The sequence below is a fragment of the Hordeum vulgare genome, chromosome 6H (genome assembly GCF_904849725.1).
Source record: "Hordeum vulgare subsp. vulgare chromosome 6H, MorexV3_pseudomolecules_assembly, whole genome shotgun sequence".
Taxonomy (NCBI): Eukaryota; Viridiplantae; Streptophyta; class Magnoliopsida; order Poales; family Poaceae; genus Hordeum; species Hordeum vulgare.
Genome location: NC_058523.1, coordinates 397910770 through 397935775, shown reverse-complemented (window position 1 = coordinate 397935775; position 25006 = coordinate 397910770). Strand labels below are relative to the sequence as shown.

The 25006-nt window shown below is 44.0% G+C and overlaps 1 long non-coding RNA gene across 2 annotated transcripts; it reads right to left on the bottom strand.

The window, feature by feature from the left end:
- Positions 1-19340: 19340 nt before the first annotated feature.
- On the bottom strand, positions 19341-20820 carry LOC123403473. Of its 2 annotated transcripts, XR_006611479.1 has the most exons (3): positions 20224-20820; positions 20060-20133; positions 19341-19612 (listed from the first exon to the last, which is right to left on the bottom strand). It is a non-coding gene; the product is annotated as an uncharacterized LOC123403473 (long non-coding RNA). The 2 variants fall into 2 exon arrangements; XR_006611478.1 differs by having other exon boundaries at positions 20060-20820.
- Between the last annotated feature and the right edge of the window lie 4186 nt (positions 20821-25006).

The window sequence follows — 25006 nt, the reverse complement described above, 5'->3', positions numbered from 1 at the left end:
AGCCAAAACAATAGCTACAGGGCTCCAAATGACATGAAATTTTACAGGGAGCTAGAAAAACATATCAGGTCCAAATTTCTAGTTGAAAGCTAGGGCTAGATCACAACACAATGACCAACACAACCTCATCTACAGAGGAAGAAAATATAAACAGATTCTCAGACTTAGTGAAAATCTCTGGAATTTCAGCCAGATGCCTACTTTGAGTGGGCATAACTTACACATATGGAATCCTAATCATGATATGAAACCAACAAGAGGTAGAGGGGGTCACCCTCTACTAGCACAACCAAGAAACAATCTCAAAGGCTCACCACAACTCATGGAACCAAGCTCCAAACATAGAAGAAAATGAAAATATGTCATCTCCAGAAAATGTTCCAATGGCAAAACTGAGTTCACCAATGGATTCCTTGGGAGATTATACCACAAAATCATATATAATATGCACTTGTATAGAGCAAGTGGCCACAAACTAGGAAGGAAAACTACATAGATTCCTACAAATTGAATTGTGCAACATTTCATGTGCTATTCACTAGATCAACTCCTACATAGCTACTAGTTCATGTGCACAATCACAATAGTGACATGAGGGTTTTGACCCCGTGTATGTGTCATAGCACATCAACCCACAAGCACACCTACCAAGTAGATCACACACTCAATAGTCACTATGCCCTCTCACATATGGAAATGTCACTACAAGAAATATGCTCATACTTGATGTTTTTTAAAATTTCATTGATGAATTCGTCATAAATCTATGACGAATTCATCTGAGATTGTCGTAAGCCGTTTGAGGGGATCAAATCTACATATAAATTACGACGATGTGAGTCAAAAACGTCGTAACCGCATAAGATGAGATCGTCATAATTTTTACGACGATTATAAAAGCATCGTAACATGATGTAGCATAATTTTTACGATGATTATAAAAACATCATAAAATGTATTTTTTTTATATCACTTTTCTGTTGGCTATTTTTTTTCATCTTACTTTTCTGTTGGCTATTTTTTTTCATCTTACTTTTATATTGGGCTTGCTAATGGGCTTGTCCACATCGTGTCCACCACTGCGCCATTTAAAAACCCTGCTGGCAAAAATTTGGTGCTGCTGGGACTCGAACCCGAGAGCTCTGCGCCAACCGCCACTACGCTAGCCACTGCGCTAGCCACTAACTTCTGTTAGTTGGATACAACTCAACCAGTATATAGTAAGTTTGGAAAGGTATCCTTCCCTAATTCAGATAGATACAAGAGCGCAGAGGGATGTTTTCAGATATGTTGCGGCGGCGGATCTGGTGACCGCGGCGGTGGCTGATGCGAAGGTGGCCGGCGGCGGGGGCTGATGCAAAGGTGACCGACGGCGGTGGTTGGTCCGGTCGTGCCCAACGGAGGGGGCTGGTGCGGCCGTGCCCAACGGAGGGGGCTGGTGCGAGGGCGCTGAGCGGCGAAGGGAGCTGGTGCGGGGGCGCGCGCTGAGCGGCGGAGGGAGATGGTGTGGGGCTCTGAGCGGCGGAGGGAGCTGGTCCTGCGGCGGCATGCACTTCTTCCCCTGCTTCTTGGAGGTATGGCACTAGCAGCATGGCACTTCTTCTTGTCTGTCAGCATATCCATGGAAGTACCAAGGCACTAGTAGCATATCCATGGAAGTACCGAGGCATGGGAGGGGGAAAAACTGCAGAATGTCTGTTCCATCCTGCTTCCTGGCAAAGAGCTGAACTTCAGGCATCACCTCCTGTTCGTGAATACTGTGCACAGAACTTCATGCATGGAACTAGCAGCATATCCATGGAGGGACAGTGTCTGCAGTGGCATGTGCAGATCTTAGATGAATATGCCGTGGTGAAAGTAGGGACAGGGTCTTAGCAGTGCCTGCATCTACATGTTTTATATTTATATTTATACTTGGTGAAAGTAGAGGTAGTGGCAAGAATTGTTCTCTAGGTTTGGTTTTCTTTTTGCTAGCTACTGTTGGTCTCTAAGCTTTGATTGATGCTAAGTTGCAACATTTCTTGGTCTTTGGCAGATGGACAGGAGCTGGATTAAAGGAGTTAGAAGGCTTTCCGCTGAACATACAAAAGGAGTCGAAGAATTTATGCAATTTTTTCGTAGAAGTGCTGTCGAGGATGCTCATGTTCTTTGCCCATGTCGGAGCTGTCTCAACCGTGCACAACAACCTCTAGGAACTGTAGAGGCTCATCTGTTGATTTATGGGATGGCAAGCACATATGATCGGTGGGTCTATCATGGAGAACCTTTACATGTTGAACCTGAACCTGAACCTGATGCAGACCCACACCATGTTGATGAAGGCAATGATTTTGTACAAGATGATCCGCCAGCGGGTGCTGGTTTTGAGGAGGGTGGAAATGAAGATGACAGAATTCCTGAGTTGTTAAAGGATTTCTACAATTCAGAACCGCAAGGTGATTGACAAAAGACAATCTTTGCCGAGCTGTTAGAGGAGGCGAAGCGCCTATCTAGTGATGGTGGTAAATTGTCCAAATTTTCCTTCACCGTGAAGTTACTTCACGCCAAGTCTTTCTACCGGATGACCAATGTTCAATTCAACGGATTTCTCCGTATCATGACCTTGCAATATCCAGATAGGGAAATTCCCAAATCTTATGATGAAGCATTGAGTATAATCAGCACATTGGGACTTGGCTATGTTTCAATCCATGTCTGCCCGAATAACTGTGTCTTGTTTCGGAAGCAGTTTGCCCACTACGACGAGTGTCCAAAATGTAATGCCTCCAGGTGGAAAAATGCTGATGGGAAGAAGCGGATACCGGTGAAGGTATTGAGGCACTTTCCTTTGATTCCAAGGCTGCAGAGGATGTTTATTTCGAAGAAATAATCGGAGGAGGTACAATGGCACAAGCTAAATCGGAAAGCCGTGCAGGGTGAACTTAGCCATGCAGCTGACGGGGAGGCATGGAAAGAGTTGGACAAATTAGATAAAGAATTTGCCGCTGATCCAAGGAACTTTAGACTCAGCATTGTCGGTGATGGTTTTAATCCATTTGGAAAGATGAGCACATCCTATAGTATGTGGCCTGTATTTGTGATTCTATACAACCTTCCGCCATGGGCATGTATGGATCAGTCCAACGTCATGATGGTGTTGTTGATTCCGGGTCCAAATTCTCCCGGCAAGGATTTTGATGTCTTTATGGAGCCCCTCGTAGATGAACTGCTCCTACTATGGAAGGGTGTACTTACATATGATGTCGGAAGTCCCGAAAAGTTCAATCTATGTGCTGCGATCTTATGGTGCATCCATGATTACCCGGCGCTGTACACTTTATCGGGGAGGACCACAGGGGGGTATCAAGCATGTGTTCATTGTGACAAGGACCCTTGCTCAAAGAGAATAAGGAGCAAGATATGCTTTACCGGGCACCACCGTTTTCTTAGTCGCAGCCATCCTTGGCGGAAAAGCAAGGATTTTAATGGTGAGACTGAAACTCGCGACAAGCCAGCACAATTCACTCAAGAAGAGCTTGAGCAGCAACTTGACAAGGTCAAAGATGTGAGACCAGGAAAGCATGGAAAGAAAAGAAAGCGTCAGCAGGGTCAATGTTGGGACCGGAGGTCTATTCTGTGGGACCTCCCGTACTGGAAACACCTAAAGTTCAGGCATAATCTCGATGTTATGCACATCAAGAAAAACATATGTGAGAATCTGCTAGGGACATTTCTGAATATTGAAGGAAAGACAAAGGACACGGTTAACTCGAGGCTAGATTTGGAAGACATGGGCATAAGAGAAGATTTGCACCTACAACCTTCTGAAGACAGAGAGTCATTCGAAATGCCAGAAGCATGGTATACGATGACTAAAGAAGAAAAGCTTGCATTCTGTGAATATATAATGAATGTGAGATTTCCAGATGGGTACGCCGCGAACCTAGCAAAATGTGTTTCTCCTGATGGATGCAAGCTTCCAGGCCTGAAAACACATGATTGTCACATCCTGCTCCAAAGGATTTTACCGGCGGGACTCCGAGGTTTGATGGATAAGGAAATATATGAAGCGGTTGCTGAGCTGGGGAATTTCTTTAAAGAGTTGTGCTGCAAAACACTAAAGCTAGATGTTCCGAAAAGACTTGAAAAAGAAATCCCAATTATCCTTTGCAAGCTGGAGAAGATTTTCCCTCCATCTTTCTTCACTATTATGGTTCATTTGGCCATCCATTTACCTAAAGAGGCAATGCTTAGAGGACTTGTACAATACGGCTGGATGTACCCGATCGAAAGAAGGCTGCTTACACTGAAGCGGTATGTGCGAAACACGGCCAGACCGGAGGGATCCATTGCCGAAGCATATATTGTCGATGAGTGCTTGATATTTTGCTCGAGTACTTTGACAATCTGGAAACGAGATTTAATCGACCGGGTAGAAACTGAGAGCGGGATGATTCGCAAGGTGGTGATCTCTCGGTTTTCAAGCATGGTGTGAGCTTTCTTGGAGCTTCAGATTACGTGCCTGCTCGTGATGACTATGACAAGATGGTTTGGTATGTCCTCAGAAGTTGCCCTGAGGTTCAACCCTATATCGAGTATGGCATCTCTTGTGCATTTAATTGTATCATTTTTCTCTGGTTGGAATGAACACATTATTTAGGCCTGATGCTTTAATTTATTATTTTGTTGGCATTATAGCTTGTGGAAGCAAGAGCTGAACCAGCAAGGTATCATCAATGTTGATAAATGGCTTGCGAAGGGATTTTCTCAATGGTTTAAGACTCATGTGAGATATTTAGCATTTGATCAATTTACACGTAATTTTTCGTGTGTGTTATTCACCCTGGTTTTATTTGTGCAGATTGGAAAATTACATGAGAAGAACAATGTTAGTGATGATCTCTTTGCCTTGGCATGTGAACCGGATAAGCGAGTGAGATTGTATTCTGCGTGTATTGTTGATGGTGTCCGGTACCACACTGTTGACCGCGAGAAAGATCGAAAGTCACAGAATAGTGGAATTTTTACCGAGGGAGAACATGAAGGCGCTGACATCGACTTCTATGGTCAGCTCAAAAGCATCATAAAGCTGCAGTACAACACTATCAGAGGTGTCCATCGTTCGGTCGTCTTATTCCGTTGTGACTGGTTTGATCTTAGTTGCAAGAAAACCTACACAGGATTCAATGATGATGGACACTTCATAATCATTAACAATGGAAAGTGTTGGTACAAGAATGATCATTTTATTCTAACAACACAAGCAAAAATGGTATTCTATGTGTCAGACACTCGTTTGCATGGAAATTGGCGAGTTGTGCAAAAGTTTCAGCATAGGCATTTGTGGAGTGTGACTGAAAATGAAATAGGAGATGGTCCTGGTGGTATCGGGCTATCATACCAAGATGATGACACCCCAGAAGTTCCAGTGCAAGCTCAAGAAGCCAATGTGCAAACCAGATTGCGAAGGGACAGGGAAGTCGTGTTTGTTGAGGCTGCATTGGTAGAAAGAATGAAGAAAAGGAGGAAGGAGGTAGTGCATGGTCATGAAAGCAAGGATGATGAAGAGATTGGGACTGATGATACAATCCTCCAATATTGTAGCGACGGCGAGAATGATATCGACGATGACGAGTAGCAGTTCCGCTCATGCATCTTTTGCCACAATCAGTTCAGTTTTTCTCTCTGTGTAATCAGTTAAGTTTTTCAATGTTTTAAGTACCGGAGAATCTGAGTGTTGTGCTACATAATTAGTCCAACTTTTGCTTGTGCAATCAGTTCAAGGAAATGAAGAAATAGACCTTGTGCAATCAGCCTTTAAGCTCTGTGTAATCTGTTTTTTCAACTTGTAAAATATGTTTTATAGTATGCGTTTTTTGTCCGCCCTTGTAAAATATGAACAAGGAAATGAAGAAACAGACCTTTCCTATCTATCCTATCTGCAAATATGAAGTCTTTGGGTCTTCCTCTAGCATGCCATAGCACAAAAGAAAAAAGAAAAACAATACCAGTTTCTCATTTTGTCCTGATGCTCGAGATAGCAGCAACACAAAATTCTGATCAAACTGGCATGCTCAAGTTGTCCTGATGCTTCACAAGACAAGATAGCAGCAGCACAAATGACAAGATAGCAGCAGCAAGTGCAACTGCGAGAAACTGATTTAATAACAGGGTACAAAATAACAGGGTACTGATTTAATAACCAGAATATTTTCACAAAGTATTCATGCATTTAGAGAAATAAAAGGGTACCGATTTAATAACCAGAATAGCCAAAATATTCATGCATTTAGCAGCAAGTGCAACTACCAGAAACTGATTTAATTACTAGAATAGCAGGAGCACAAAATAACAGGGTACTGATTTAATAACCAGAAACTGATTTAAGAACAGGGTACTTGTCAAACTTGATTCTGATCAAACTGTGTACCATAACATAACAAGTGCCATCAATTTACATAGCCATAACACCTACATAACCAGGGTACCATCAGTTTACATAGCCATAACACCTAGATAGTCCTACACTAGTTTAGTAACTATTAATTTGAGTCCACCAAAGTGACGGCGGAACCAAAACACGAAGATATCTCCCCTCTTCATCTTGGTCTTGTCCATGACATCCTTCCAGTTGGTTGTTATGCTAGTACCCTTGTTCTTTGCCTTGTTGAAGATCATTCTAACTTGAGCAATGTTCTTCGCCTTGTAATAGACCTCGAGGGAATGTTCTTCGCCTTGTAATAGACCTCGAGGGAATGTTCTTCTTCCAAGGCAAGACGCTTTTTGATGTGTTGAGTGGTGCACGGCTTGTTAAAGTACTACACATAAAAAAACATGGGAAACTTGTAAGAAAGAAACTTCAAGACAACTTATCAAAAAGACAACTTCAAGGCAACTTGTAAGAAAGGAAACTTCAAGACAACTTACCATTTTTGCCTTCTTAGGTATCACGTGAGATTCTTGAATGTTGCATACATAATATGGTATGGTTGGCGTTCGATCAGGAACTCGGCGCTTCAACTTCTCAACTTGTGAGGGCTTCAAGGCAACTTTGTTTGCATACACACAATGTCTATCAAAAGCAGCATTTCTTGTTTTCTTGGGACCTCTTGTTGTCATCTTGACAGCAGGCCTAGGAGCAGCCTCATAATCAGAGCTAACTAGGATGACCTCCGTCAGCCTACGAATGCAAAGAATTGTAACAACAGGTCATTTTCTTCAACAAAATACATATTTCAAGAGTTATGAACTCCTAAGACCAGTCAATAAGAAGATTCACTCAAATGCAAGAAATCACAGAGAAAATAAACAAATCTTTTCCAGTAAATAAAATACCCACAGAAAAGGAAATACACTACTTGCATACATATGGGGCTCCAGGAACCCAGCACCTCCAATATGGGGCTGTTTTCACCGCATACATATCATCATCACCACCACCTCATCACAAGCACTAAAACCCCAAGAACAACATAAGGGGAAAAATACCATGCAAGTAATATGAAAGCATCACTCACATGGACTTACTAGGAACCACATGTGTGTGCATCACCTACACACACATCATCTCAACACACACACGCATCATCTCATATGCATACCATCTAGTAGCATCCAGACCACCTACACATACTAGCAAAACAAAAGATGACCAACCATGCATATGACACATACACACACTTACAATCTGCCACTTCTCTAGCAGCAAAAGGAAAATAAAATGCCACTTTGTCACCTATTGAATTAGGCACAAGAATAGCAAACAAGGCAAAGGAAAAAAAATAGACAGAAGGAAAAAAGAAAAAGGGCCAGCCTGGGATTCGAACCCTAGTGCCCCTGGTGCACCACCACTGCACAAACCACTGCGCTACTGCTATAGGCTCGAAAGAGAAAGGGAAGCCAACAGGGTGACTTGTCCCTGTGTGCTACTCTGCAGGAGAAAGCAAAACAAATAAAAGGGTGCCGAGGGGGGGAATCGAACCCAACACCTCCAACAGGCACACACACAAGCAGATCCACTGGGCTACGATACACACACACACATCAAGCGGGAGCCGGGAGGGAAGTTACCGCGGGGAGGTCCTCGATCCGGAAGGACGGCCCATCGCCGACGCCGCTCGCCGCCGACCCGTCCACCATGGGCTGCAGCTGCACGGAGGCGCACACATTCAGATACATGGAAAACACCACTAGCATGGCATGCTACCAACAAAGAAGGAAAAAACAGAGGAAACTGGCATGCTACCAACAAAGAAGGTACATACAAACTTAAACCGTAGTATAACTCTGGACCTTAAATGCACACACCGTTCTTATATGAAAGGAAAAAACATCTACTATATATACCTAGATACGAGCATGTCAAACCACAGTCTCTTTGCCCCGACCATGTTAGATATTCGATGAAATGCTGTTTGTTACTACAAGAAGCCCCAACCATGTAGGGTTTGCTCAGAAAAATTTAAATGTCGTCCACGTCCACGTCCATGGGGACAACAGCAACAACAGGAACAACAACAGAGCAACAACAGCAACAACAACAACAACAACAACAGCAGCAGCAGCACCACCACCACCACCAACAACAACAACATCAGCAACAACAACAGCAACAACAGCAGCAACAACAACAACAACAACAACAACAACAACAACAGCAACAACAACAACATCAACAACATCAACAACAACAACATCATCATCAACAACAACAACAATAACAACAGCAACAACAACATCAACAACAGCAACAACAGCAACAACAGCAGCAACAACAACAACAACAACAACAACAACATCAACAACAGCAATAGCAGCAACAGGGAAATCCTTCAGGGAGGAGGTGTGCTGGACTTTGGGAATCAACACGATGGAGGTGTCATTAACCCCTTCCGGCATCAACCCCGTTGTAAATAATAGTTGCACCGCCTTCACGGGGGAGTTCATCGGTCCAATTTGAAAAAGGGCATCCGAGATATCTTTCTCTTAGTAGGGAGCGAGCAGGCTATCACTCATAGCATTCGTAACCTTTGGCATTCATAGCAAACTATGGATTTCTTAATACAATGGTTTCTTTGAATAAATAACACAATTTTAAAAATACCACGTCTAAAATTACTATGGATTTAAATTACTAAGGTTTTAAATTACTATGGATTTGAAAATACTACATTACCAAACTAGCAGTAAACCTTTTCTCATAATATTTAAGATTGTAATATTTTACATAAAAACTATCTAAAAAATAACATGGAAAATTTCCCTCCAATTATTCCCTCCAATTCTTATCAAAAAAGGGAAAATTTCCCTCCAATTATTCCCTCCAATTATTCCCACAACCGCACCCCTCGCGCGGCAAAAACCAGCAGCCAAAAAAATATTCCTCCCGAAAAAAAACCCCATTCCCCTCTCCACCCGCGGCCAAACCCCATTCCCCTCTCCACCTGCGGCCAAACCCTTATCCACTTTCCCCAACGACACCGCCCGACGACGGCGACGACGCCCGACGACGGCGACGACGCGCGGAGCGGCTACTGACGACGGCGATGGCTCGCGACTTTGCGGGGAGACGATGCGGGGCGGCTACTGACGACGGCGATGGCTCGCGACTTTGCGGGGAGACGACACGGGGCGGCTACTGACAACGGCGACAACGCGCAGAGCGGCTCTCGTCGGCAATGACGCGCGGAGCGGCTCTCGTCGACAGCGACACCTTCTTCCTCAAGATCTTCCCCGGTCTTCTCTTGGTTGGTCTCTCAGCCTTCAGCTCTCGATCATGGCGTTAGGGTTAGGGTTTGGGTCATGGCGTTAGGGTTAAGGTCAGGGTCATGGCGTTAGGGTTAGGGTCAGGCTCATGGCGTTAGGGTTAGGCTGGGGGATCATGGCGTTCTTGTGTCTGTGGAACTTGAGCTGCTACTGTGATGAGGTTAGGCTGTGTTTTGTTTTGTTGCGGCGTGGGAGGCAAAACAAGAGACCTTCTTGTTTTGGCTGCTGCACCATGCCGATCAAGCTACGTAGTCACCTACATCCAAATCAATCCGCATCGAGGTGCTTTTCTTCCCTGCATTGAACATTTTAGTGCGGCTTGCTTAGTTACATGTCTTTCAAGAAAGTATTTGTCCTCTAGTGACATGTATCGAATTATTTCATTGATTTATGTCTGATGATAGTGTTGTTGTGGTCCAGTTTGTCAGTTAGAACCAGAGAGGACGATAATAGGATGTTTGGAATTTCATACCTGACTTGCTTCTCTCTGTATCAACATTCTGTAATATTGATGCTTTTGATGTGTAGTTAGTTAGTTATGGATGTGGACAGAAGCTTAGCTGTGCTGGTTTGGGATTCCCTTTACTGGAAGTTTGCTGGGAATTTTCCTTAAATTCTCGGGTTCGACGTGGTGAAAAAATATGTGGTGTTATATCACTAGTTGTTTTTCTGCTTGATGATCTCTTCAACGCATGGTGATAATGTCCTGTTATGATTCTTGCAGGTTCAAGTCTGAGGTTCAAGTCTGAGCAGGTTCATGTATTTCTGTTATATCACTAGTTGTTTTTCTGCTTGTAGGTTCAAGTCTGAGCCAGCAAATTGTCTTTATCGGTTACTGTATAAATATCTCAAATATATAAAATACCAAGATTGGAAATTTCTTTGTAGAATAACTGAACTGGAAGTAACCATGGTTGCAAATTAGTTTGTTTCTAGTGAACTGGAAGTGCTGCAGAGTTGGGATTGCAATGTTTTGTTTTCAGTTAATTAGTTTTTTGCTTGTTGTGTTGTGTGTTCAGCTTCAGCACATATATAGCCATTGCATGCTTCCACTGGTGGATGGATATCTTCAGCACATAACTATTTCTAAGATAATTTCTTGCTTGTTGTCTTGTGTGTTCAGTTACTTGTGTGGTGATATCTTTTGTCGATCGTCTTATCTTGTCTACTTTAATCTTCAGCACATAGGCATTATACATGATCCATATGTTGTTGTTTCTGTTGCCTGCTTCCATTACATGCTCCATAATTGGACTGATTGTTGATGAATTCAAGGTGTACTATATATATATATATATATATATATATATATATATATATATATATATATATATATATATATATATCATAATTGCACTGCAATATACACAGAATTTATAGTCAACATGCTTCTTAATTAGAAGTGCTCCATTGTCCATTGGCATACCTTTCAGTATTGGACTGGGGAAAGTATATATGGAGTAGTAGTAGGCTTCTTTGGATGGATTTTGGTGTCTGCATGAAACTGTAGTTTTGTGGATTACTATGCTGTACTGGATTATTTTTCTACAGTCGCACAGTGTTGCACTGAGTTTTCATCTACAGAAACAAAAGATATCAAACATAAACAGATATGAAAGCGGGGTTAAGTATTTCATTCCAAATGCCAGCCATTTTATTCCCTGAATGCCTAATAATAATGCTTAAACAAATTGTTTGTGGACATTTTGCAGCTGGGTACTTAGTAATATTTCTTATTCCATTGCAGGTGCCAAGTTTTGGAGTCAAGCTGCGGTGACCGTGTGATATTGTGGTTATCTCGCTTCCCTAATTTCTGCTACTTGTGATTCTGTAAAATTTATGGTGTGGAACACTTATGTAAAGTTGTGAACTTATATGGTAGTCTATGCTGTATATGGTAGTGCTCATTGCCAGTGCTCATCACCTTGTAAATAATAAAATCCTGGGAGTAATTTGTTTGTTGTAGGTTTTGATTTGTGCATCTACTAATTCTTGTCGATCTGAACACAATTGTGGATCTGAAGCAAGTGGTCATGTGGCTGGTAGGCTGGTAGTTTTAGTTAATCTAAAGAAAGTGTATATGGTTGTTGGTTTGTTATTAACTATTAATGTAAATAGTCTATTGTTAGTAACTCATCTTTTACTTTAATCTATATTTTGTACGGCATCACTAGCGTGTTATTGCATCAAGCTTGATTGGCCCTGTTGTATAAGCTTGTTATGTAAGTGCTTCTTCCTAGATATTAATTGAATCTGTTGAGTTCTTGGCCCTGTTTATGGTGGTTTTGTTCCTGAAATTGATTGATAAAATATTAGTTCATTCGAGGATCAATCTACTTTATCCCCATTGTATCTCATTCGTGTTCATTCTGTTTTGCAAGCTATTAGGGCAACTTGGTACCATCAGCACAATCAGCACATATACAGCCCCTCGAGATCAGCCATGACAAGGACGAAGCAGCCGTCGACTGGTATACAACTTGCTACTTATTGTACCGCTTTTTTTATCAGCCATGTTAAGCTACGAGGATGCATGGGACATTGGGTGCAATACTGTTTGTTTGTAAGTTTCACACAAAATATAGTATGTGGAGCCTGGGTGTGTCTATGTACTAACTATAGAAATGTGCCTAGTTCATGCTTGTAATCTGGTAATCGAAATGTATTGTTTTAGTCCAAACAATTGGTTTATATTTTGCTTGTGCCATTAATGTACTAGGATTAAATAAAACTAAGATCTTATAGGATACCTTAGTTGTTTGAGTTGTCTTGCTACGCTATGCATTTCAACCATTCATCTAATGGCTATGTTTTCTTATTCATGTAAAGAAGAACCCCTGACTGAGATCGAGAAGATTAGGGCTAGAACTATGATGAGGAACAACCGCATGTTCCAATCGCTAGGTCTTGGTGCGATAGTATCAATGATTAGGAAGTCAAATGCACGTGAAGACGGTAGTGCACCTACTTGTGATGAATCGGCATCCGCCATAACACAAGCTCGAAGCTCAGACTACAACCCTAAAGATGATGAAGTTATTGATGGAGAGGAAGTTGATGACAAATTAGTGAAGAAGAAAGGAAAGGTGCAAACTCTATCTTGTTTAGGGTGGGAGTTGTATGTTGTGTGCTTTCTTTTTTCGTACATTGCAGAATTTTCTTGTGATCTAATTCTGCCGTCCTTGCCTTTTATACGACACCCTGCAGGTTTATAGGAAGAAGAAGTGTGCTAACAGAAACAGGAGGAAAGTTTCAGAAACATCTACTCCAATGGCTCCAGGAAGGGTGTTAGCTCTATCTCCAGAAGGATCAAAGAGGTTTCTGACACCTGATGATGAACCAGTTGTGGCTAGACTCACAGAAGGATCAAAGAGGCTTCTGACACCTGATGATGAACCAGTTGTGGCTAGACCCACTAGGCAGAATGTAAGGGAGGATGTTGACAAGAGCCTGCTGCACAAGGGTCAAGGACCACTGCGAACTGATGATGAGTTGGCCTCCATGGAAGAAGGAAGCAGGATGTGCATGGACCTCAGCACCGTTGCACCTTCTGTGGTCAGCAATCATGGCCATGAGTTGAACTTGACAGTCCTTTCTACAGAACCTGAGCAGCCAATGGGTGATGAAGGCATGTTCATCTAGTTTTCTTTTCTTACTAGTTCATTTTCTAAATGTAATCAACGCATGTATGGGTGACTACTAGTCTTGACTAATGTTTGAATGTATCCTTTTTAGGCGCTGTTGATGTGGTCAAGAGTTCTAGGAATGGCAAAGGGCTAGAAAAGTTGACACGTGCAATGGGAGCAAAGGTGAGAATTGAAAACGTTGAAGGGATGAGGCGTCCAGAGAAGCCCGTGCAGGCTGCGAAGCTAGCATCTGAGGGTTGCCTCATTGCGAGAGCTCATATGCCGCTTCTTCCTCACTTCAAGGAGTATAAAAAGAACCCAAGTCTTGTGCAGAATTATATAGGAAAAGTATCTGTAAGCTAACTATCTTGTTGCTGAATGTGGTCTTTATTCCCTGTTATTATACATCTCATATGATGGTTAATCTTGGTACTCATCTTGTTTGCTGCCTTTGTAGGCAAATTTTGAGATGGACACGGAATCAAGTTTCATTGAGTATGCATGCACTGATATCTTGAAGAATTCGTTGAGGAGCATATGCCATCATGTCAAGAAGGAGTACTTTGACAATGTCGAAGCAAGCAAGGTTAGCATGAAGTACCCTATTTCTAACATAACAGATACTGAATGGCAAAGGCTGGTCGAGCTGTGGTCAACTCCAAGACACAAGGTATGTAAATGCTTGACTGTTGCTTTACCTTGCCCATGCAAACTGTGTGATTTTCTTTATTGTATGGAAGTGATGATCTGATGTGCACATATGTAGGAGACATGTGCCAATAACAAGGTTAATCGAACAAAAGTCAAGTTTGCGTAGAAAACTGGTTCAAGATGCTATCTTGCTCATGTGCATACAACTGCAAGATCCAACACTGTTGTTCCTTTAGTTGTTTTCCTTTAGACATAAGCATCAATTTGTTGCAAAAGCTAATGGTTGGGTTGTTGTTGAAAAACATTTCAGCAAGAGCAAAGAAAGGGTGAAGTGTTATCTGCATTGGACATTTTCAAGGCGACACACAACAGCACCAAACATGGATTCTCAGAGGATGTTCAAGTTGCTATAGTAAGTAATCTTCCTTGGATTTGTTTCTGGCCTCATGTGCTATACCGTTGTATGCTCTAGGAGTGAAAAACATGAATTTGTTTCTGGATGAGCCACTATAAGTAGTATGGGCGTGTTTGGTTGCCTGGGTGCATCCAGGATGCATTGCATGAAGGAGCTTGGGTGGGTCTGGCCTGGTTGAGCCGATGAAAAATAGAGATGAGAAGTGTGTTTGGTGTACTGCATGGTACGAGCCGGGTTCAGCTCAGATTTTGTTTGGTATGTTGCATCTTGGGTTGTATGAGAGATGCAACATACAATAAACTTGGTCACAGAATTTTAGAACAATGAACATAATTATTAAACCTGGTCACAGAATACATAATACATAGTACATCTTAGAACACATATTACTATTACATCACTAATGGAAAACATAGTACATCATTTTCTATGTCAATAACACCATCAGAGGCTGGATTCCCAGTCCAAGTATGCTCCGGCGGTAAAAATATATGCACAGATTATTAATACTATTTACACCATTTGCATAACTATTTTGTCTACCTACTAAGCATCTTCAGAAGCTAGCGAAGTGTTCTAGTTCATGGCCATGGCTGCTTGTTTGTCTACCTACTAACCAACAAAACAGCAGCCGGCAGGGTGCGGTCTTTGGCCATGGATTGCCTGCACATATCCATGCTAATGACCAGCCTCGCGTAATACAAAACTACCCAGCCATCTCTAATCCATAGGGGAAGAGTAGATTGGTGCTAGATCTGATTCCACAATAATAAAAGTAGAGGGCAGCCAAACATTGAGAGTATTGCACCATGGATGCGAGCCAGGTGCGACGCAAGGAACCAAACACGCCCTATATGCATCAGCTCCTTTTGTGTCCAACATTTTATTGTAACAACCAGTAAAATGCCCGTTTGCCTTTGTATTATTATCCTGCTATGTGCTGATACATGCTTATACATGTAGTTTGCTGAGTCTAAAATAACAACCAATAAAATAGTAGTCTCTGTATGTAGTTTCTGTATAAGTAGTTTCTATATTAGTTTCTGTATAAGTAGTTTTTGTATTCTTCATTATTCTTCATTAATTTCTGTATAAGTAGTTTCTGTATGTAGTTTCTGTATTTCATTAGTTTATGGTTTTATGTAGTTTCTGGTTTCATTAGTTTCTGTATGTAATTTCTGTATAAGTAGTTTCCGATCCCTGGTTCTATTAACATGAAACCAGAAACTTATTCCTATCTTATTGGGAGATGGTACTGCCAAACTCTACTGGTTCTATTAACATGAAACAGAAATCTGGTTTCATTATGTCTGCTTTCCTCATTATTGGGCGCTTATTTTGCTTTCTTTCTCATGGATTTAAACAGTTTCTCAATGCATTCATTATCTTTCAGTCTGAGATGGAAGAGAAGATGACTGCTCCTGTACAAGAAGGCGAAGAGCGAAAGTCTTCTGTTTCAGTTGTTGCGGAAGTTCTGACCAAGCATCGCCCATCAAGAAATTTTTTGAAGAATGTTGGTCTGCAGCCAAACTCTACTGACAAGTCCAGCAAGTCAAATGCTACTGTCAATGCTCGTGTGCTGGATCTACAAGAGCAGCTCAAGATGTCACGTCAAAGAAGTGAAGTTATGCGTGAAGAGATGGATGCTATGAAGAGGAAGGCAGCAGAAGCTGAAGCTGCACAAGCTGAACGCGACAAGTCCTATGAGCTGCTGCTCAAGAAGGCGGAAGAAAATGATGCGAAGTATGCTCAGCTGATGGTGTTGCTTGGAGCTAAAACAGGAAACTAGTTGGTTTTAGAATTAGATTTTGATAGCAGTTCTTGTGCACTTGATAACTATGGTGTGGGCTGAAATTTATTTTGGTTGTGCTCAGATTTTGGTAGCAGTTCTTGTGCTACAGATTTAGGATCTGTATGGGCTCAGATTTAGGATCTGTATGTGCTATGCTATTTTTGATGTGGGCTGAAATTTTTGGTTGTGCTACATACTTTGTGATGTGGGCTATATAATATCAGATTTTGGTTGTGCTTCATACTTTGTGATGTGGGCTGACTTTGTGATGTGGGCTGAGATGTTTTAGAATCTGTGTATGGACTTCAAAGTTCCATGGGCTCAGATTTATGTGTATGGGCTTCGAATCTGTATGGGCTCAGATTTATTTGGACATAAAAGAAATAAAAGTTGCTGAATTCAAAAATGGAAAAAGGCCAAAACTGAAAAATGGATCAAATGTATTTGGGCATGAAAAGGCCAAGGCCCAAAAGAAGCCCAAATTAGAATGATAAAAAAATTCGAAAAAAAACTAAACTGGCTAAAAATAGGCCAAGGCCCAAAAGAAGCCCAATAAGAAAAGCCCAAAAAAATGAAACGAGCCCATGTGATCAATTGAAATGGGTTGGGCTGATTTCAGCCATGACGTTTTGATTTTGTCGTAATTTTGCCACGTAGGACTGGGTTTGATTGGCAGTGACGATTTAGGATCGTCATAAAGGTTACGACAATCCAGGAATTGTCGTAAAAGTTACGACGATTTTGACCAAAACGTCGTTGCTGTTCATTTGTGACGCTCCGTTTTCGACGCTTGGTTTTTCGTCGTGAGATCGTTGTAAATGAAAAACCGTGACGATGTAGCAACGAAAAAATAGCGTCGTGTACTAGCATATTCCTTGTAGTGTGTGAAGATGCAAGAATGATTTGCAAAGGTGGGGCTGATCCTCAAAAACATATCAACTCCACAACACCCACTACACATGCTCTTGAATAACACACAAAATTGCAAGGCATCTAGTAAGCCACACACCATGGAAGCACCAACACTTACACATACATATGAACAACTATATGGTGCCACATGAGCCAAGCCCATGTATGAGTGGAAATCACATATACACACCACAATCTACAAGCTCAACCACATGTATATTACCTCACATATGCACACACTAGTGCAACTACAAGCATGCACTAAGCTAGCACCATCACCACACATACACTTCACCAAGTGCTCACATACACACACAACCAACACACTAGAGCACACACACACTAGTGCATCTGCAGGAAGGAACAAAAAATAAATGCTCTTTTCTTTATGCCTATTGTTTAGGCACAAGAAGTAGCAAAATTATAGCAAGGGAAACAAATAGGATAGAAAGTAAAAATAAAAGAGGCAGGCCTGGGATTCGAACCCAGGGCCTCCTGGAGTCACCACACAGGCAGTTCCACCCTGCTACTGTCATGGTTTCGATAGAACAGAGGGGAACATAGCAGTTTACCCTTCTGCTGCTGCTACTACTAATGAATAGGGTAAATAAAACCCAAAAAGGGGCGATGCACCACCGGGGACTCAAACCCTGCACCTGACAGATCACACACACAAGCACACGCGCTACACACCACTAGGATACACGACAGGAGCTTGACAGAGGAGGGCGATCTTGCAAGATATAACACCACTACTCATGTTCTGTTGTGCACAGCAAAGAGATGCGCCTCGGCGGGGAAGGAACGCCGACTCTTTGTTGCTGCTGCAGATCCGACGAGGGGGGGGGGGGGTTCTGCCCACTACCTACGACATCCTAACAAGGAGGAACAAGCCTCTACTACACCTACACAACTCCACGGCTCGCCCACACACAGATCAGCCCACTGCAGCGAAGCACATGCAACTACTCTGCTCGACCGAGAAGCACGCGAGCACCACGACGATCTAGCCCGCACCAAGGGAAGAAGTCAGGGGGGCGATGATCCTCACCTTGGGGTAGGAAGGAGAGGACCCGATCGGAGGAGAGGGCGATGGAGAGGAAGAAGATCGGCGACGAAGGCGCTCCCTGCTGCAGGTCGACGGGGAGGAGGAAGTTCACGATGGCCGAGGCGTAGACGAGGAACAGGCCGTCGACGTAGAGGTTCCCCGGCCTCACCGAGGTCGGGAATGGAACGCGGAGGCTACCCCCGAGCTCCCGGACATGCTGGCCGGCGTCGGAGGGGATGTACGCGCGGTGGTCGACGGGGCTCTACTTCTCTCTCTCTCTGCTACCTGAACTCCAGGGAACTTACCAGGGGATAAGAAGAGAGATGGGAAGGAGAAAGAAGAGAGGTGGCGGCGGCGTCTGAAGGAGAGGAGGGAACCCTAGCTTCGGGGAGGCACGGACGCCGAGATAAATAGGGTCCCCTCGACGTTAGTGCGCTCACGGCGGCAACGTGAGCTCTCTGATGGCTGACGAAAGGTGCAGAGGAAGGAGACGGCGTCAGGATGGGAGAGAGAGGCATGGAGCTGGGCTAGCGCGCGCTACAGTGGAGAGATGGGCCTCTCTGGTGGGAGGAAGCCCACGAGAGCGTTACTTAAAAGAAAAGGCCACTCCCTGCTAGTTCCTATTAAATAAAAATCACAGAGTAAAGGAAAAGGCCACAGAGAAAACCAAAGAAGATAAAATAAAAGAAAAAATGTTCCTGGGCCTGAAAAATAATAAGCTAATTAAATAAAATACTAAAAGGATTTTTTAGAGCATATAACATAAATACAAAACAACATGTTAGTGGCTGTTTTGTGTTTATTCATGCACCTTTAGCACCCAAAACAAAACACCAATCTAGCACACTATTATGCCCACAATATTTCCTAAACCCTGAACATTTTAAATCCAGGTTAGGAATAAGTTGAAATTGCACTTGAGATTAAAAGAGACAAAAAGGGGTTTTTGAATTAGAAAAGGGTTTTGAAGTAAACAACCACCACATCACTTCTACTCACCCCAACATCTCATGAGCATCACACATAAATTCACAAGATCACAACATGACATGGTAAGACCACAATGCAACATCACAAGACATGGCATCAAATGTTATGTTATGGATGAATGCAAGGGAAGGAAATAATGATGAGCCAACACATCAAATGATAGAAGCAATAGGACTCTCTCATAACATGTCAAGGTGATCCCACATGGAAGGTTACAAAAAGGAAAAGCTTTACACTTGGGGCACTACATTTAGGCAACGTCGAAAAAGGATAAAAAAGTTGACGCTAAGTTAAATGTCCAAGCTTACCAAAATCTGCAATACAATACCACCAACAACTAATATTGCGAGGGAGCAAGTCTTCGGCTATGCAAACATGGCCTCATATTGTGTGATAGTGCAATCGTCTCCTTTGATGTTCTTCAGATACAGGTGCTGGAATGAGTAAAAGGAAGACAATAAAAAACGTTGTAAGCACAGTGAGTAAAAACTAGTATGATCGTGAACTAATGAAGTGATAGCTTCATATAACCGAATTATAATAATATGATTTGTTACTAAGTGACCATAAACAACCTATCTATATATTAAGGATGCTCTCAACCTGTTCAAATACACAGTCACACGGTATCACAGTCCGTGTTTTCAGTGTGTGTTGGAGTAACGAGTTGCTACCTCTCTCAGATTCAAACATGATTGCAGCTTTGCAGCTGACAAAATAATACTCATGTGCAACAAAGGAAAAAACAGTGACCAACATCCTAGTCATCCATGGAAAAACCCACGGGGCCGAATTTCTTGACCAACCCATGGAAAAACTGAATTGTGAAAAAATTAGTAGACAAAAAGTATTAATCGAGGGAGGGGTGAGAAAAAACATACATGTTGAATCTGTGGGGGAGGGAACCTTGAAAGGGGGATTCTGAAACATGACGTCTGACTAGTTATCCTCACACCTGCACCAATGATGAATATTTTAATGTGCTTCAAACAGTCGCTGCCTCCACCATCATCTCTCAATCCCCTCATCCTCTTGTGTAACCCACCTCCACCCCGTAGTCGCACCGTCCTTGTCGATCTTGCTGCACCGCCTCGTGCTCCTCGTGGATCTCGCTGCCACGTCCGCCGCGCGGTCCCCAGACAACTCGCCTGTACATCTCACACCGTGGCGGCTGCTCAAGCCAGCCGGGCCTCCAGGCCGCCGGCGTCGCGGCGCGGGCGGGAGGCCTGGCCCCGTGAGATGGAGTCGACAACAGTCACTTTGCCTCCCTTCAGTGCGCTCGGAAAACGCCTACAAGCGTTTATTTGGCGCACGTGAAGGCGCGTTCGAACCAGCGTTCGAGGCAGCACCATTCTACGGTGGTGGTCGGGCCGAAGGTGGCCGGAAACGCGACCGGCGTCGAGTAGAGGCGGCGGTGCTTTCGGGCGAAAGTGGGGAGCGGGGGAAGCAGACGAGTGCGTGTGTTGGGCTCCTGGGAGCCCCAAGAGCACGTCTGCGTGCTTGGGAGCGAGTCAGGCTCCCTGTGGCTGCGGCAGCGAGGCAAACGGCGGCGACGCGGGCACAACAACGGAGGGGAGCTAGCTACGGGCGGGAGAGCAAGCTCGTGAAGTGAGGGGAGGAGGAGAGGGTCTCACAGCGATGCGGCAGATCCAGGCCATGGACGTTGTGCGGTCATCCACGCCGGCTCGTTGAGCAGGATGAAGTAGAAGATGGAGTTGGTGGGCTGGGCCTCTCTTGTGTACTAGAAGCCGAGGTGCATAGGTATGTCATATCTCTTGTTTTTTATTCTTTTCTGTTTTTTTAGTTAGCTAGTGTTTTCATTTTCAAAAGAGCTACTGATTTATGTTTGTTAAATGTGGCACTTTGCACAAAAATAGATGGTAACATTGTGAAGCTGCACAAAAAGTTTCATGTCAATTGTAATGGTTTGTAATAACTGTTTATTTTTAAGAGGCCAATTTAAATGTTATTGGTCAACTAAAAAGTTTCTATGGTTGATTTAAAAATTCCATTGATGTTGGTTTCACTTGGAAAATTATGAGGGGATTATGTAGAATATTGCACACATTGTTGTATTAGTTATTGGTGAAATAATTTCTGAACTTTACATTTTAAATTTGAATTTGACCCAATTTAAGAGTGAGATTATTTTCTATATGAAACTTTAATATAATAATTATTAAAAAGAGCGTTATTTTATTTATTTTATAAATTAAGAGCATCTCCAACAAGCGCGCTTCGACAGGCGCCCGAAAAACTTATATACATCACACGGTTAGCTTTTTTTAGGGTGCCGACGAGCGTCGGCTCCAGCGGTCGCAGCATATTTAGCGGCGTGCGGAGCTCCAGCAGCCGCTGCAAATTTAGCGCGTGTGCGGCGCTCCAACATCCAAAACTTGTCCAACACGCATATAGTTCATTGTTGTCGTATACATAAAAACATATAGATAATATATTTTACATATAGATAATAAAACATAGATAATATAGATAATATATTACATATAGATAAAATTAGTTCAACACAAAGATAATAAAACTAGTTCAGCACATAGATATTAAAACTAGCATATATGGATACAAAACTACTCCGAGTCATCACTGTGGGTGCTGTCGGAGCTAGATAGAAACGCGTCCTCCCAACGTTCATCGTCTGAGGTGAAGATGGATGGCAAACCGGCTTCGACGACCCTACACTGCGATACAGCGAGTAACTTGCACACACGCCTGTCCTGCCGCTCCGCGCGACGCCTTGCCGTCCTCTCCGCCCAGTAGGCGTTCTCGGCGGCGACGTCCTTCGAGTGGCGCCGGCGCCACTCCGCTATGCGCCGCTCGTCCTCCTCGGCGATGAGCAGGCACTGCTGCTGCTGACGGTGCTTTGCACGGTCTTGCTCCATGATCAGACGAGGGGGGGGGCGAGGTTCCGCGCCTGCTCGCGCGTGTAGACGTCATGGAAGATCATCTGCGCGCGGGGCCGCCCTAGTCGCCACGCCGCCGTGTCGTACGCGCGGGCGGCCTCGAGCGCGGTCTCGAACGTGCCGAGGCCGAGGCGGACGTCGCCGGACCGGATCTCAGTGTAGTATGTGCCGGAGGGGCGCTCGCGGACGCCGCGGTAGCTCGACGATGAATGGCGGCGCGGCGGCATGGCGGCAGAGGGAGCTGCGAGGGAGATGTTGGAAATATGCCCTAGAGGCAATAATAAAATGGTTATTATCATATTTCCTTGTTCATGATAATCGTCTATCGTTCATGCTATAATTGTATTAACAGGAAACAGTAATACATGTGTGAATGAATAGATCACAATGTGTCCCTAGCAAGCCTCTAGTTGGCTAGCTCGTTAGTCAATAGATGATCATGGTTTTCTGATCATGGGCATTAGATGTCATTGATAACGGGATCACATTGTTTGGGGAATGATGTGATGGACAAGACCCAATCCTAAGCCTAGCACTAGATCGTATTGTTCGTATTCTAATGCTTTTCTAATGTCAAGTATCTTTTCCTTCGACCGTGAGATTGTGCAACTTCCGGATACCGTAGGAGTGCTTTGGGTGTATCAAACGTCACAACGTAACTGGGTGACTATAAAGGTGCACTACGGGTACCTCTGAAAGTGTCTGTTGGGTTGGCACGAATCGAGATCAGGATTTGTCACTCCGTGTGACGGAGAGGTATCTCTGGGCCCACTCGGTAGAACATCATCATGAGCTCAATGTGACTAAGGAGTTAGTCACACGATGACGTGCTACGGAACGAGTAAAGAGACTTACCGGTAACGAGATTGAACAAGGTATAGGTATACCGACGATCGAATCTCGGGCAAGTTCTATACCGACAGACAAAGGGAGTCGTATACGGGATTGTTTGAATCCTTGACATCGTGGTTCATCCGATGAGATCATCGTGGAGCTAGTGGGAGCCACCATGGGTATCCAGACCCCGCTGATGGTTATTGGCCAGAGAGGTGTCTCGGTCATGCCTGCCTGTCTCCCGAACCCGTATGGTCTACACACTTAAGGTTCGATGACGCTAGGGTTATAGGGAATTGTTGTACAAGGTTACCGAAAGTTGTTCGGAGTCCCGGATGATATCTCGGACGTCACGAGGAGCTCCGGAATGGTCCGTAGGTAAAGATTGATATATAGGACGGATGGTTTCGGACACCGGAAGTGTTTCGGGCATCACCGGTAACGTACCGGGACCACCGGGACCATCGAAGGTGGTCCCGGGGCACCACCGAAGGGTGGCAACGACCCCGGGAGGCTAGATGGGCTAAGTAGGGAAGGGAACCAGCCTCTAAGTGGGCTGGTGGGCCCCCCACCCAGCCCATGCGCACCAGAAAAAAGGGGAAGGGGGGAACCCTAGCTTAGGTGGGCCTAAGGCCCACCAGAGGGGTGCGCCACCCCTTCCCCTTGCCCTGGCCGCCACCCCTCTCCCATCTAAGGGCTGCCGCACCCCTTAGGGGTGGGAACCCTAAGGGCTGCGCCCCCTCCCTCTCCCCCTATATATAGATGAGGTTCGGGGCTGTTTGAGACACGGTTGAATCTCTCTCTCTCTCGGCGCAGCCCTGCTCCTCTCCCTCCTCCTCTCTGTCGGTGCTTGGCGAAGCCCTGCCGGGAGACCTCGTCTCTCCACCGACACCACGCCGTCATGTTGCTGGACTTCTTCCCCAACCTCTCCCTCCTCCTTGCTGCATCAAGGTGCGGGAGACGTCACCGGGCTGCACGTGTGTTGAACGCGGAGGTGCCGTCGTTCAGCACTAGATCGGAATCGCTGCGAGTACGACTCCATCAACCGCGTTCTAGCAACGCTTCCTCTTAGCGATCTTCAAAGGTACGAAGATGCTCTTACCCCTCTCTCGTTGCTGGTCTCTCCATAGGAAGATCTGAATAAGCATAGGATTTTTTTTGAATTTATGCTACGTTACCCAACAGTGGCATCCGAGCGAGGTTTTCTATGCGTAGATTCTTTGCACGAGTAGAACACAAAAGTTGTGGGCGATGGTTTGTCAATTTGCTTGCCGTTACTAGTCTTATTCTTTTCCGGCGGCATTGTGGGATGAAGCGGCCTGGACCGACCTTACACGTACGCTTACGTGAGACTGGTTTCACCGACAGACATGCACATCGTGCATAAAGGTGGCTAGCGGGTGTCTGTCTCTCCTACTCTAGTCGGATTGGATTTGATGAAAAGGGTCCTTATGAAGGGTAAATAGCTTTGGCATATCATCGTTGTGGCTGTCACGTAGGTAAGAAGGCGTTCTTGCTAGAAACCCAAATCAGCCACATAAAACTTGCAACAACAATTAGAGGACGTCTAACTTGTTTTTGCAGGGTTTGACATGTGATGTGATATGGCCAAAGTTGTGATGTTGCATGTATGATGTATGAGATGATCATGTTATTGTAATAGGTTTCACGACTTGCATGTCGATGAGTATGACAACCGGCAGGAGCCATAGGAGTTGTCTTAATTTATTGTATGAGATGCAACGCCATGTGCTTACTACTTTTACTTCATTGCTAACGGTTAGCTATAGTAGTAGTGATAGTAGTAGTTGGCGTGACGACTTCACGGAGACACGATGATGGAGATCATGATGATGGAGATCATGGTGTCACGCCAGTGACGATGATGATCATGTGATGCCTGAAGATGGAGATCGAAAGAGCAAAGATGATAATGGCCATATCATGTCACTATATGATTGCATTGTGATGTTTATCATGCTTTACATCTTATTGCTTAAAACGACGGTAGCATAATAAGATGATCCCTCTTAAATTTTTGAGAACGTATTCCCCTAAGTGTGCACCGTTGCGAAG